The 12356-nt window shown below is 36.8% G+C and overlaps 1 protein-coding gene and 1 pseudogene across 3 annotated transcripts in view; one reads left to right on the top strand and one right to left on the bottom strand.

Moving 5' to 3' along the window:
* Window positions 1-12356, bottom strand: part of Cbl (Cbl proto-oncogene) — a 104805-nt gene that overhangs the window by 54946 nt on the left and 37503 nt on the right. Inside the window, exon 2 of one of the 3 annotated variants that reach the window (XM_071616772.1) lies at window positions 8730-9038. The exons of the other annotated variants lie outside the window; for them this stretch is intronic. The gene's annotated coding sequence lies outside the window, so the exon portion shown is untranslated. The remainder of the gene's footprint in view (window positions 1-8729; window positions 9039-12356) is intronic. 3 annotated transcript variants of the gene reach the window in all.
* On the top strand, window positions 517-813 carry LOC114088851 (non-histone chromosomal protein HMG-14 pseudogene; annotated as a pseudogene).

Here is a 12356-nt window from a genome sequence, read left to right as displayed (position 1 = left end):
AGAATACCATAAAAGACAACTGCATACAAAGAGCCACCTCTGAAGTTCTAAACAGGGGGCCTTCTAAGTCTTCAAGTGAGCACTGATCAGTACAGAGAAATACTTGAACCCAGGGAAGAACCAACCAAAAGGAGTATTAATAATCCCCAGTTCTCACACAGGGGCAGAAAAGGGGAAATCTTATAATTCAGTGGGTATTGGGGAAAATTTGCCCTAGATTAAAGGCTGTTTGGTCCTGCCTTAAGGTTTAAAAGGATCAAAGTACTCTAACACAGATCTGTCACAGAACACAGTTCAAGAATGTTTATAAGAACATTAAAAAGAGGGGGGGCTGGGGATATAGCTCAGTTGGTACGCGAGTGCTTGCCTCACATGCACAAGGCCCTGGGTTCTAATCCCCAGCACACCACACCAACACACACACACACACACACACACACACACACACACACATACACACCAAAAAAAAAAAAAACTCAGGCAGCCAGAGGAGCAGCAGTGGACAGACAGCGCGGCATGCCCAAGAGGAAGATCAGCTTTACCAAAAGGGTGGCAAAGGAGTAGCCCATGTGAAGCTGTAGGTTAAATCTACTCCTATAAAAGTGGACACAAAGCCTAAGAAGGCAGAGGGAAACGATAACACTTAGGGCAAAAAAAGTGCAAACAAAAGGGAAAAGGGGAGCAAAGGAAAAACAGGCTGAAGTGGTTAACCAAGAAACTAAAGATGATTTACCTGCAGAAAACTGAGAAACTAAAAATGAGGAGATTCCAGCCTCTGGTGAAGTGGAAGAGAAAAAAGTCAAGTCTGATTAATCATAGGTTTATCAGAGGTCTCTGTCTTCCTCCTTGTACAACCCAGAGAAATGTTCTTATCAACTACTTTATAAGTGCAAGTCTTTTTATAGCTCCAAAAGCATTTTTTTAAAAGAAAGGAATCCTAATTTTTCCCCACTTTTTTAGTATAAATGATTGTGGTAAGAAATAAAACCAGGGGCTGGGATTGTGGCTCAGAGGGATAGCGCTCACCTTGCATGCGTGAGGCATTGGGTTCGATCCTCAGTACCACATAAAGATAAAATATTGTGTCCACCTATAACTAAAAAAAAAAATATTAAAAAGAAAAATAAATAAATGAAACCAACTGCTATTTGTTTATTTTGGTGTACAACCAGAAAATAGTAGCATATTGCATTATGGGAGGCTTGGACAGACTTGGGGTGTAAGCTTAACATTCCATAGGTTGGGGATTAATTTTATATCCTACAATGCAAAGCATATTAAATGGCAGTTTGAAGTCACAGTCCTGTATTTAATGTCTTGAATATCTTAAAATATTTCTATTCCTGTATTATTGTTTAGTAGAATTACTTCCTAAAGAAAACTACTCCTGGATCACTGTTCTGACAGAATCATGTACTCTGTAACATCTTTGGTTGTGGAAGTTCAGTTTTCCTAATCATTTTTTTTTAATGGTCTGTGAAAGACCAGAAAATTTGTTTATGTAGTATGTAGTGTATATAAAAAAGTTGTGAACTGCTGGGAGCTAAGTAACAGCTCAGCAATGTTTGAAGATACTGGTACTATATATATATATCCCCCACCCCCACCCCCGTACCAGGGATTGAATCCAGGGGCTCTTAACCATTAACCTCTAAGCCACATTCCCAGCTCTTTTTTCTTTCTTTTTTTTTGTGTGTGTGGTGCTGGGGATTGAACCCAGAGCCTTGTGCACGCAAGATGCAAGGCAAACACTCTAACAATTGAGCTACATCCCCAGCCCTTTTTTAATATTTTATTTAAAGATAATCATCACTAAGTTGTTCAGGACCTCACTAAGTTGCTGAGGCTGGCCTTGAACTTGCATCCTCCTATCTCAGTCTCTTGAATTACAAAACCCCCACCAGCTTACTTGATCCTCCTAAGGAAAATTTGCCTCCAAATTTGAAGCTGGAAAGTCACTGGGAAAACTGAGAAAGAATCACAGCATAAGGCTTTTTAGATTTTCAATACATGAATTAATAATTCTAAGTAAAATGTGTACTGATCCTCAATACAACCAATAAAATTTCAGTTATGAAAGAATAAAAAAAAAAATACAAAAGTATCTATCACCCAACAAGGTAAAACTAATGCTGTCTGACCATCCAGTAAAAAACAAAAAAATCACCAAGGTGCTGGGGCTGTAGCTCAGTGGTAGAGTGCTTGCCTCACACATGTGAGGCACTGGATTCTATTCTCAGCACCACATAAAAATAAATAAATAAAAATATTGTGTGCATCTACAACTAAAAAAAATTAAAAATTAAAAAAAAATCACCAAGCACACAATAAAGCAGGAAAATGACTCTTAGGACAAAAATAAATCAAGAGTATTAAACCTATGAGTGACACAGATAACAGAATTAGCAGACAAAGATAACAAAATAGTTGTTCTAACTATATTCCTTATACAAAAGGGCAGAGAATCACTTGCAGATGCTAAGCACATGGAAGATATAAAAAAGATTAAAATCCAACTTGTAAAGATGAAAATGTTAATGGAAAGGATTCTCAGCAAATTAAATATTGCTAAGTAACTATAACTAAGAGTAATATAAACTACCCAAAATAAAACACGGGGGGGGGACGGGGGACAACAGTACCAATGGCCAGTGAGATATCAAGAGGCCAGATACACATGTAAATGGAGTCTGGAAGTAGAGAAGGAACAAAATTAATCTTTGAGAAATAATAAGGTAAAATCTTTTCCACATGTGATGAAAACTCTACATTTTAGATAGAAAAAGTACAGATTACAAATAATAATTCTCTCATCTCTCTTCACAAGACCACCAGAAAACATTTCTTTTCTTTGGTGCCAGGGACTGAACTCAGGGGCACTGGAACACTGAGCCACAACCCCAGCCCTGTTTTGCGTTTTCTTTAGAGACAGGGTGTAATTGAGTTGCTAAGCATCTCGCTCGCCATTGTTGAAGCTGGCTTTGAACTCACAATCCTCCTTCCTCACCCTTCTGAGCTGCTGGGATTACTGGGACTTTTTGCTACTGAACCTTTCAACACAGCAACCTAACCAGCTACTACAGGACTTGGCACACTTACTAAAACCTATGTACCAGCCTTGACACTCTATTCCCTTGAAATGCACAATGGTTCAACCACAAAAAGACAAGATTAGCCTATGATTCTCCAGAATTATAAATACAGAACAGTATAGCATCACAAAAAGTCTACTCTCTAAGAGACTAGAAGGAACTGTAAGGGTCCGGCGAAGCGTCGGAGAAAGAGACCACCAAGTGACCACTCATGCAATTGGCAGAAGGGGATTTATTGAACCAGCATGCTGGGGCTCCGAGCCCACTCAAGAAGGGAAAGCAGCCCAGAGCCCCGAGCAGGGGCTGAGCACTGCTTAAGTACACTTTTTGGGGAGGGCGGAGGGCTTTGTATACATCAGAACAAATCATCATGAGGCGCGGGAAAATTGAACAACAACTCCTAAACATGATTAGTTCATTCATTGGCGGGAACAGGTCAGGCTGGAGTGATAGGTCATTCCTAAGGAGAGTACACATTCAAACTGATTGGTTTAGGCCCTGCAAGGCCTACGTGCGACCACACAGAGCCCTTCAGTTATTAAACAACCAAGTAGTCAGGGGAAATATTTACTAGGCGGTTCCAAGCATTGTCTTAACAGCTACAGAAATTTCAGGTTTTGCAGGTAGCATAGAAACCTAACAATACCTAATCCTTTACATTTTAACTCAGACCTTGCAGCTTAGAAACTTTACAATACCCGGTCTTTTACCCTTTAACTTCAATTTCTTTTACCCTTACATAACTACCCACAAATGACAGTAGTATTAAGTTCTTTCCCCTTGTGTTACTTTTTCAATTTTCTATAATATGGTTATAGCATTTTAAAAATATGCACATCAATATAGTAGTTTTTAAAATACAATACATAGCTCTTCCTGAAGTCCACAATGTTAAAATTTTTACTTCCATATTACCACTAAAACACCACACAACTTTTTTCCCAGTGTATGTACATTTATACTGATGGTACAAAGGCCATGGTGGTTAAGACTGCTGGTACCTGAGCTTGAATCAAGACAATTATAACAAACTGTACATGTAAACAGTTCTGTATTCTTTTTTTTTTTTAATATTTTTTTGTAGTTTAGATGGATACAATACCCTTATTTTTTTATCTTTATGAGGTGCTGAGGATCAAACCCAGTGCCTCACACTTGCTAGGCAAGCACTCTACCACTGAGCTACAGCCCCAGCCCAGTTCTGTATTCTTAACGGTGACTTGCAATAAAAACAAAATACTACTTGTACATAGGTACATGTAAAAGCCAGGTATAGTGGCACACACCTGTAATCCCAACTTAAGAAACTGAGGCAGGAAGATCACAAATTCAAGGCCAGTCTATGTAACTTCATGAGACCCACCTTGGTTCCATTCCCAGTACCCGAGGGAAGCGGAAGGGAGGGGAAACTTTCTGAGGAAATCCCAAAATTGTTTTCCTTAGTGGTTGCACCATTTTACATTTCCATAGACAAAGCACGAGGGTCCCAGTATCTCTATAGCTTAACTGATACTTACTACTTTTTGGATAATATCCATACTAGTGAGTATGAAACAATATATCATTATGGTTTTGATTTGTATTTCCTTAATGATAAGTAGAGCATCTTTTTATGGGCCTATTGTGAAGATATGTCTACTTAAATGTTTTCAGCATTTTTTAATTGGTTTGTTATGATGTTGAGCTACATATAGGCATTCTTCATATATTCTGGAATATTAATCCCTGCAGAAATATAACTTTAAAATACTTTTTTCCCATTCTGGGGGCTATCTTTTCACTCTATGTGCAGAGTTTTTAGTTTTGATGGAGTTCAATGTATCTACTTTTTCTTGCACAACATATACTTTTGTTGTCATACTTAAAAACTTATTGCTTGGGCTGGGGTTGTAGCTCAGTGATACAGTACTTGCCTCGCATGTTTAAGGCACTGGGTTCAATCCTCAGCACCACACAAAAATAAATAAAGATAGTGTTCAACTACAATTTTAAAAAAATATTAATTAAAAAAAAACCCATTGCTTAATCCAAGGTCACAGAGATTTTCATTTACTTTTTTACCTAAAATTTGTATGTTTTTTAAAATTTATTAGTTGCTCAAAACATTACAATGATCTTGACATATCATATATTTGTCAATGGGGTACGTAATCTTATTTTTCCACGTGTACAGATTGCAAGATCACATTGGTTATACAGCCAAGTTTATACACAGGGCCATACTAGTGTCTATTGTATTCTGCTACCCTTCCTATCCCCCCCTCCCCTCCCCTCTTTCTACTCAATCTACTGTGACACGTTTCTCTCTCTTTTTTCTTCCCCCTCACACCATCTTATATGTAATTTTGCATAACAATGAGGGTCTCCTACCATCTTCCGGCATTTCCCCTTCTCTCTCCCATTCCCAAGCACCTCTCTATTTAATGGTAATCTTCTTCTCATGCTCTTCCTCCCTGCCTCCCAGCTCTATTTTGAGTCGTCCTGCTTATATGAAAGAAGACATTCTGCATTTGTTTTTTAGGGATTGGCTAGCTTCACTTAGCATAATCTGCTCTAATGCCATCCATTTCCCTGCAAATGCCATGATTTTAAATTTGTATGTTTTAACTATTAAATTTAATTCCTTGATCTATTGAGATAGTTTTTGTAAAAGATGTAAGGGAAGGTCCAGCTTCATTCTTTTCCATGTTGATATCCCTTAATGTGAGCACCATTTGTTCAAAAGATAAATGGATTTATTATTCTTTTCAAAGTAAACTGATGAGCTACTGCAGTTCAGTGATAAAGTCCTTGCCCAGCACACATGAACCCTTCCTTGAGTTTGATCCCAACCCTGTGAAAACTAATCAATCGGGGCTGGGGATGTGGCTCAAGCGGTAGCGCACTCGCCTGGCATGCCTGTGGCCAGGGGTTCGATCCTCAGCACCACATACAAACAAAGATGTTGTGTCCGCTGAAAAATGAAAAATAAATATTAAAATTCTCTCTCTCTTCTCTCTTTCTCTCTTTAAAAAAATAAAAAAATAAAATGGAGTTGCTTAGACTCAGGCCTAAGGCCATCCTTACAAAAGTTCACAACATATTATTTAAAAAAAAAAAAAAAAAAAAAACTAATCAATCAATCAATTAATTAATTTTTAAAAGTAAATTGGTCATAAATTTAAGGACTTATTTCTGGACTCTCAATTCTGTTTCATTAATCTATTTATCTATTCTGATACCTATAACACACCATTTTGATTACTGTAGCTTTGTAGTAAAGTTTTGAAATTAGGAAGTGTGAGTCCTCCAAATTTGCTCTTCTTTTTCAAGATTGTTTTGCATCTTCTGGGTCCCTTCAGTTTCTGTCTGAATTTAGGATCAGCTTGTGAATTTCTGCATAAAGGGCAGCTGGAATTGTGGCAGGTACTACAATGAATCTGTAGTTCAGTTTGGGGAGTATTGCCATCTTAACACTAAGTCTTCCAGTTCATCAACGCTGGAAATCTTTCCATTGACTTACACCTTCTTTCCTATCTTTGGTAATGCTTTTCAGTTTTCAATGTGTGTGTTTTACCTCCATGGTAAACTCATGGCTGATTCTCTTTCTGGATTGTTCATTGCTTGTATATAGAAATGTAATTGATTTTGTATTCTGCAACTATGCTGAACTCATTTATTGGCTCTGGTAATTTTTTAATGCATTCCTTAGGCTTTCTTGAATACAAGATCATTTCATGTGCAAATGGCAATGAATACTGACTACATGTACAGTTTGGTATTATTGTCTTGATTCAAGCTCAGGTACCAGGTATCCTTTCCTGTTTGGATGCCTTTTATTTATTTATTTTTCTTGTTTGACTGCTCTGGCTAGAACTGTCAGTAATAGGTTGAAAAGAAGTGGCAAAAGTGGGCTTCTTTGTCTGGTTCCTGATATTAAGGAAAAGCTTTCACTCTTTCACCATAAATAGGTTACCTTAACTGTGGATTTTCACATGACACAGAACATCATTTTTACTTTAAAAAAATAAAAGAAAGACCAGTTGTCAAATTTATGACTACTCAAACTGGGATAAATAGCACTGCCTCCAAAATGAAGGAAGTAACCTGATGTTTCAAAAAAAAAAAAAAACTGATATGTTTTGTTAGCAATGACACAATTCAAGTTTAAATTCAAATTTTTGAAACTTCTAACCACCACTGTTGTACTCAACAACAGTTTCCCAATAAACTTTTCTAATGAGAATTTTTTTTCCTTTGAGACAGGGTTTCACTATTGCCCCTGCTGGGCTTGAACTTGAGACTGGCCACCCAAGTTGCTGGGATTATAAGCACTCTCCATTGAGCCCAGTTTTTAATGAGACTTAACTAATGCATGTTGACTGTTTTGATATTGCAAAATGATACAGCAACATATGGAAAAATCTACATGTTTACTGACCAGCAGCTTCCAAGTGACACATACATGTTACACCAAAATCATAAAATAAAATTAGACTCTTATGTACAGGATAAACTAATGCATTTGAAAGTAACAAAATACAAAATGCTCACTGAACTGTTTTTGGATTTCACACTGCAATTAACCTTTTAAGAAACATACTTGCTAGGCTCAGTGGCCAGCCTGAGAACCTTAGCCAGTCCCTGTCTCAAAATATATTTTTTTAAGGTTGTGGGGAGGGGAGCTGGGGACATAGCCCAGCAGTAAAATTCCCTTAGAAGAAGAATCAAGGGATTTGAAGAATCAAGGGATTTCTCTGAGGCAGGAGAACTGTGAGTTCAAAGCCAGCCTCACCAACTTAGCAAGGCCCAGCAACTCAGTGAGACCCTGTCTCTAATAAAATATAAACAAGGGCTGGGGATGTGACTCGGTGGTTCAATCCCTGGCACCAAAAATTAATTAATTGAAAATAAAAATAGAGAGCTGGGGATGTGGTTTAGTGGCTAAACACCTCTAGGTTAAATTCCTGGTATCCAAAACAAAAGAAAACAACCCTAATAACAAAGACATGAATTTTGGAAGGAAGACACACACCATTTACAGCAGCTTTTGTCCTCACCATCCTTAAAAAAAAAAAAAAAAAAAGTCTTATTTGAAAAGGTTTTTTAATTTTTTAATATTTTTTATTTGTTTTAATTAGTTATACATGAGAGTAGAATATATTTTGACACATTATATATAAATGGAGTATAACTTCACATTCATCGGTGAGATCCCCACCTCAAAAAAATGAACAAACAAAAAATAGTACTTGAAACACAAATCTATTTTGTATCCCTAATTAGATTTTCTAAGAAAACAAAGGATCTTGTTTAAACAATTATACTACAGTTAATTTATGATCTACTGTTTTAACATATACTATGATGTTCTAAGAGTATAGAACTAAATATTATTTTTCGCCTTCATAAACTCCATCTTGTTCATTTTGACTAAGTTTTCCAGCCTTTCATGATAGAGACTCAGCCCTATTTCTGACTAGTTCACTTAAATCTAACAATTAAGTCAGAAAAATAAATAGGAAATTTTTCAGGAGTATCCTTGTGAAGGATTGTCCTTGCTACCTAAGAAATATAATTTATTTTCTTCTTAAAAAATAATTTGGAAAAAAAGGAAGAAAAAAATAGAATTTGATAGCCAGGCACCGTGGCGCTCACCTGTAATCCCAGCAGGTCAGGAGGCTGAGGCAGGAGGTTCAGAAGTTCAAAGCCAGCCAGCAACTTAGCAAGGCAATTTAGTAAGTTGCCCCAAGCAACTTAGTAAGACCCTGTCTCAAAAAATAAAAAGGGCTGCTGATGTAGCTCAGTGGTTAAGTGTCCCTATGTTCAATTTCTGGTAGCAAAAAGAAAAAGAGTAAGAATTTGGTCAATTACATATTCACTGTAGGACATTTATTTACTTATTTGTCTTTTGCAGTGCTAGGGACAGAACCCATAGTCTTGTTAGGGATGTGTTATACCACTGAGCTACATCCCCAAGTCCGTCATTGTAGATAATTTAAAGAACATAAACACAGGAAAATTAAAAAACATTGTACTTCTAATATGTAGAAACTATAGATAATACTTTGGTATAATTCCTTTTAGATAGTTTCTGTATTTTAAAATACTTTTTACAAAAATGGGACCTTATAAATTAAAAAGGGATTTTATTTTATTAAACATAAATTTTGTAGTATATTTATTTAATTATATTGTTTGCCATGTCATTTTTTATTAACAAAAATGTTTAATGTCTAAATATACCATAGCTTCTATTATTTATATGATTGATCTTCTGATGCTATACATATAAGTTTCTAATTTTTTTTTCTGTGACAGCATCTTAGTAAATGTCTCGTCTTCATAGTGATATTTTAACACAAATTATTGATAAATTTATCCTAAAAGTGAACCTAGTAAGCAAAACTCTAAATGTTTTCAAAGGTTGGACCAATTTTACTCCTACAACAACCAGGTATGAAATATCGAATTCATTTCCCTGCATCCTCTTTCAAAACACTAATTATAAATTTTTATTTTTTGGTGATCCTGGGGATTGAACCCAGGGTCTTGTGCATGAGAGGCAAGCACTCTATCAACTGAGCTATAGCCCTAGCCCATACATTTTCCACTTTTATAAGCCAAAAGAAATATTTTATGCCTTGCAAACTGAATTGTTATTTTCATATTCACACTGGCCTTTTGTATTCCTTGGGGATTATTCATTTCCTTTGCCAAATATCTACTTCAGATGGGGGTCTTGAGCTACATCCCCAAGTCCGTGTTTTTTTGTTTTTGTTTTTTTTTAATTTTTCTTTGTTGGTTCTCTCCTGTTTTTATTCGTCCCGCTCAGTGGTGCTTCCTTTGTGTCTCCACTGCTGACCTGACTTGTCTCCTCCCAGATGATCCTGTAGAGAGGAGTCTCATGGCCTTAAATATTCTACTAAACGAAATTTCTGTCTTTATTCTAAATCTCTCCTGCTATAAGTCAAATTCTAATGGCTCAACCCACCTGCTTATCTGACGTCTCTCCTTAGAAGGTTCGTAAGAATATCTCAAACTTAAAGCTGGGCATGGTGGTACATGCCTATAATTCCAGCAACTCAATAGGCTGAGGCAAGAGGACTGCAAATTCAAGGCCAGCCTCAGCAACTTAGCAATGCTCTAAGCAACTTAGAGAGACCCTGTCTCAAAAAATAAAAAGGGCTGGGGATGTAGTTTAGTGGTAAAGGGCCCTGGGTTCATTAGTACCACAAAACAAAACAAACAAAAAACCCTCAAACTTAAACGTGTTCAAAATGGAACTCTTTGTATATAACCAGAGATATGAAAAATGGTGCTCTATATGTGTAAAATGAATTTAATGCATTCTGCTGTCATATATAACACATTAGAATAAAAATTTGCTTCTTCCCACATCTGTATCCTGAATTCTATTGCTTCTTCCCACGTCTATATCCTGAATTCTCCATTCTAATATATGTTACACCACCAGCAGAGTTAAGAAAAACTAGGAGCCATTCTTGATTTTTCCCTGTCATTTTTTCCCACCCTCCTCTTTTTTGGTGGTGGTGGTGGGGGGGGGGGCAGGTACCAGGGACACTCGACCACTGAGCCACATTCCCAGGGGCGCTTAACTACTGAGTCACATCCCAAGTCCCTTTTATTTTTTGAGACAGGGTTTAAATTGCTTAGGGCCTTGATAAGTTGCTGAGGTTGGCTTTGAATTTGGGATCCTCCTGCCTCAGTCTCTCAAATCAGTGGGATTAAAGGCATGCGCCATCATGCCCAGCTGGAGCAAGTTTATTTATTTATTCATTCATTTATTCATTCATTCATAAAATGAATGAATAAATAAATTTTTTTCTTCTTCTTCCTCTTTTCTTTCTTTTTTTTTTTTTTTTTTGCGGAACTGGGGATTAAAATGAAGAGTACCTTACCACTGAGCTATATCCCCATCCCTTTTTGTTTTTTAATTTGAGACAGGACCTCATTAAGTCGCTGATACTGGTCTCGAACTTGTGATCCTCCTGCCTCAGCCTCCACAGTCACAGGTGTGCCTGGCTACTCTGATATATAAAAAATAGAAGGAAATTTCTTCAACCTGAAATATGCATCTACAAAAATTCCATTGCTGGGGCTGGGATTGTGGCTCAGCGGTAGAGCGCTTGCGTAGCACGGGCAGGACCCGAGTTCAATCCTCAGCACCACATAAAAATAAAATGCATTGTGTTGTGTCCATCTACACCAAAAAATAAATTAAAAAAAAAAATTCTATTGCTAACATCATAGTCAATGTTTAAAAACTAAAAGTTTTCCTCCTAATAGCAAGAAGAAGGCAAAGATGCCTACTCTTGCCACTCCTATTCAACATAGTTTCTATTCAACAGAAGTCTCTCCAGGGTAATTAGGCAGGAAAAAGTAAAATAAAATAAAATGTATCCAGACAGGAAAGGAAGATTGGTACAAGACAATGGGATATCTATATGAAAAAGAATGAAGTTGGATCTCTATCCCGTACCATACGCAAAAATTAACTAAAAATGGATCAAAGACTTAAATCCAAGGGCAAAAACTATAAAACTCCTGGAAAAAAAAAAAGGCATAATCTTCATGATCTTAAATTAGGCAAATGTTTCTTAAAAGCAAAAACAATTAAAGAAAAAATATTAGACTTCAAGCCAGGTATGAGTGTTGCATGCTTGTAATCTCTGCAACTCAGGAGGCTGAGGCAGGTGGATCACAAGTTCAAGGCCAGCCTCAGCAACTTGGCAAGGTCCTAAGCAACTTAATGAGACCCTGTCTCAAAATTAAAAAAAAAAAAAAAAAAGGATGGGGATTAGATTTAAAATTAAAATCTTTTGTGCTTCAAAGCATGTGCTGAGAAAGTGCAAAGACCCACAGAATGGGAGTAGTTTTTACAAATCTTACATATGGTATATATGATTTATGATAGTAGTCCAGTATACAGAACATGCAAAAAAAAAACTTAACAATTCAACAATAAAAAGACAACCCAATAAAAAATGGGCACAACTTTTGATAAGACATTTCTCCAAAGAAGATATCTAATAGGTACGTGAAATGATGCTCACACTCATATTACTCATTAGAAAAACATTGCAAAACCTTGAGATACCACTTCACAGTCCAGTAGGATAACTATAATAAAGAAGATGATAAACTAGGCACGGTGGTGCATGCCTATAATCCCAGCAGTTCAGGGGTCTAAGACAGAAGGATTGTGAGTTCAAAGCCAGCCTCAGCAACAGCAAGGCACTAAGCAACTCAGTGAGGCCCTGT

Source organism: Marmota flaviventris, chromosome 9, assembly GCF_047511675.1.
Source record: "Marmota flaviventris isolate mMarFla1 chromosome 9, mMarFla1.hap1, whole genome shotgun sequence".
Lineage (NCBI taxonomy): Eukaryota > Metazoa > Chordata > Mammalia > Rodentia > Sciuridae > Marmota > Marmota flaviventris.
Note: the sequence above shows the minus strand (reverse complement) of the source record. Positions and strands in the feature narration are given on the sequence as shown.